Genomic DNA, 3,676 nt, shown 5'->3' with positions numbered 1-3,676 from the left:
TATGCTTGATCAACTTGAATTTCCCCCCAGATTCCTTCAGGAAGAAGTGATCCGGCATCCTTTCGCTTTGCATCCCTTTGCGTCTTTTAGGGTTGCTTTTTGGCATATTAAACCAAACTACAGCATCAGAAACGTTTCTGATTAATCCTCTACAGACATACAGAATTGATTCATGGCATTGACAAATCTAAAAGGATTTGTGTACAAATACAAATGGTGCAGCATGATTCCCATCCATCTCATTGCAGGCATCAATGCAAAGGAGTTACTACCATGGAAACGAAACCCAATTTGGATGGATAGTTTCATTTTTGTTCTATACATTTGAATGACTAAATGATCTCCGATTTGAAATGAGTATTGTTGATATTTATATACTTTAATAAGAAGATTCAGGACATTCAGTACTTTAAAGGAAAGCCATCTCGCTCGCTTTATTAAACATTGGAAATGATAGGAAATCCAAAATCAGCAAACTAAAGCATAAAATCAAACAGATTAATGTTGCTCACAAAATCAAATAAAATTGGAAATATACAAACTGCCACCAATGTTTATCAAAGTTGAGGAAAAATAACAGGGGTAGACTGTGTGATCAAGTGCACTATTACACATGAACAGAAAATACTTGAAGTTGCTAAGGGGAACTCGTCAGTAGAACAAAATAGAAACTCCCTAGAGAGAGAGAGAGAGAGAGAGATCCTAGTGTTCCAGACTAGAAGATCCATGTGGAATTGATCATGACCGTGATGATGATTGACGGTCATGGTCATAGGGGGGTCAACAAAAAGAGGACAATGTAAACTGCCATTCTTGCTTTGCATGTTCCATGTGATGGTCAGGTCACCATCTGGCTTGAACTTGGCCAACTTAATCTGATCATGAGTGCTTACCATCTGCCCTTCATCCAAGTCAACATGTGATTCTTCCGAAGCCTATTTTATTTATCAGAATATAACATCAAATAATTAATTAATGGGTAGCAAAAATCCAAATTATTAAGTACTTAAATCATGTTAATTTTATTCCAACGATATTCTATTTAATCTAATCTAAATTATGGACATTAATTTGAATTTAGGTGCAAACGAATGAGCCTACTGTTCTAGTCAGCATGGATACGATCAAGGATACAATGCTTAAACTATGTTGTAATATCTTATTACCTGGCAAATGTGGCACCAATAAGTGAAGAGCAAACCCAACCATGGTGCAGATGGGCACTCTAACTTGGGAAAATTCTCATTGAAATGGGGGAGCTTTGACTCTTGTTTAACTTCGACGTCTCCTATTTTTAGCCTACACTCCTTGCCCTTATTTACTTCCTCCGGCCACCTCCTCCCTTCCCTTTCATCCTGACAGAACAATAGTAGTGGCATGATAATATTGCCTGACTTGAACATTGACAGAAATTCTTGAGGAAAATGCAAACTGCAGCCACATCCGTGGCTTGAACTTGAAAGCATTTCCAATAAATTGGTGCAGTATGTCTTGGCTGCCCAGGATTGCTATTTGCTGGTTCCATTTCAACAGTAAGCTCCAATTACATCCAAGCCTTGAAATGAAGCCACATTCAAGACCTCTTCAACAAGAACACTGCTACCAGAAATCGGGTTTAAGATATCGAACGGGGCAACCATTTTGTGCAAATTCAATCACCCCGTGACATCCTCAGCTCCCCTGAACAAATTAGATATGCATATTTGTAATCACATGACAAATTTCCACAAGCCCATTGGAACAATGTATGTTGTAGACTATATAACGAATGGCAAAAAGGAAGAAATATATAGTATTACATTTTAAAACCAGAATTAGACTATAATGTAATAATATGAAGGATTATTTTAGAACCCTTGAAAGATCACTGGCTTCTAATAATAATATATAATAAAAACATTATTAAGAGAACACTGTTTTTCTCATAAAAAATTAGCAATCCGAATACGAGATCAAATAAAACACATGAGAAAACAACAAAAACCCAGATAGATTGTGCATAACGGACAAAAAGCAACAAGGAAATTTGATCTGGCACGAATATACATACATACATACATGCATACACACACACACACACACCAGGGGCAGATCCACTCTTGGACCACCGTACGTCTAAAGAAAAAATCTCTAAGGACCACCTAGCGGATTCAACATGTGATGGAAGAGAGAAGATCACCATGACTCTGCTATTTTTGAACCTTGGTTATAACAAAGAATAAAGACTTGTTCTCTTCATTTCCGACTTGTCCAACTCTCACATTTTTTGTTTTTTTTTTGTTTAAATTGTTGTCTATGCCACCCTAGCATTTCAATTAGCAAAGGGATGGTGTATTACTTAATCAATATTTTTATACCATATGTAATTGACACATATTATTATTTTTAATTCCTATAAATTCATATGACCTCTGAAATGTATTTCGTAATGTACTATGAGCTTGTAGTCGCTTGCACTTTCATCATCAAATTCATTAAATTACTAAAGCAAAAATTCTATTTTTTTTTGTAAGTTCTATGTTGAATAATAAATCTCAAATTCTCAATACAAGTATAGTTTTTTTTTTTTTTTTTTTTTTTTCTTCGTGTAAGTGTAAATAGGCATTACTTGTATATATGATGCATAGTAAGTTGACTTAAATCTGCCTATTCAACTTAGTTTGTCGCCTAGACCCCGTCTAGGTGCATAGGCGCCCCAATCCGCCACCTGACTAGCGCTTAACGTCCCTTGGTTAGGACTACCCAAAGTTAGAATCCTAGATTCGCCATTGAACACACATATATATGTATGTGTGTGTGTGTGTGTAGAGAGAGAGAGAGAGAGAGAGAGAGAGGAAACGTACCATGGAGCTCAAGGAAAGAGGTTGAAGAAGGAGAGGTAGTTATAAGCAGGAGCAGTTTGAGATCGAGAAGCTTTCAGCAAAGGCCATGATACATATCATATCAGGAACAATGTTCTGAAATCCCTCGATCGCGCGCATGCATACACCAACTCTCTCTTTTTTTTTTGACGTCTAATCCGACCATGAACAATGTTTAAATAATAATCAGCACAGAAAAAAAGTAGGTAATGTTTTCAGATTCATTGAACCTGGCCCCGAGTGGATCTTGAGCTCTCACTACTTTACACAGAAGGAATATTTACACGCTGATGATCCCAGCCATGCATGCGGTGTGTAATGTTTCACGACCTCTTTATTTATACTATTATTTAAGAAAATAAGTTTTGTCAACCTCCCTTGAAGAATGACAATTATGTCGTCAATTGCTTAATATAAGTTGGATTCTACAGCTGAAAATTAGGATGATGCAAAAAATTAGGTTTGTGTTACCTATTTAGTTTTGGTGTTCTATTTGGTTTTGGATTTTGACTTCTTAGTTGGTTTCCTTGGTGGAGAGATTTTATTAATTACCTATTTAATTATGATTTGGATTTACTTCCTATTAGGATTTTTATTGTAACCTAAGTCCTATGCACTATAAATAGGACCTTAGGGTTAGTGTATTTCGTGTGGCTCATTCGTGTGACAATTTGGTGAGAGTCAACTTGTGAGTTTGTGAGTTAAGAGAGCAATTTGGGAGAATCTTTTCTGTTAGGTTTGAGTACTCTACTCGTTTGGTTTAAGGTTTGTAATTTGTGGGATTTGGGTTGTGAAAGTTTAAACACTTTTTTGTA

The 3,676-nt window shown here is 36.2% G+C and overlaps 1 pseudogene; it reads right to left on the bottom strand.

Moving 5' to 3' along the window:
- Positions 1 to 408: 408 nt before the first annotated feature.
- LOC126612297 (5'-adenylylsulfate reductase 1, chloroplastic-like) lies at positions 409 to 3,128 on the bottom strand (annotated as a pseudogene).
- Positions 3,129 to 3,676: the final 548 nt, after the last annotated feature.

This window comes from Malus sylvestris, chromosome 17 (assembly GCF_916048215.2).
Source record: "Malus sylvestris chromosome 17, drMalSylv7.2, whole genome shotgun sequence".
In the NCBI taxonomy this organism is placed as follows: domain Eukaryota; kingdom Viridiplantae; phylum Streptophyta; class Magnoliopsida; order Rosales; family Rosaceae; genus Malus; species Malus sylvestris.
The sequence above is the reverse complement of the archived record's forward strand: the minus strand, read 5'-3'. Positions and strand labels throughout refer to the sequence as shown.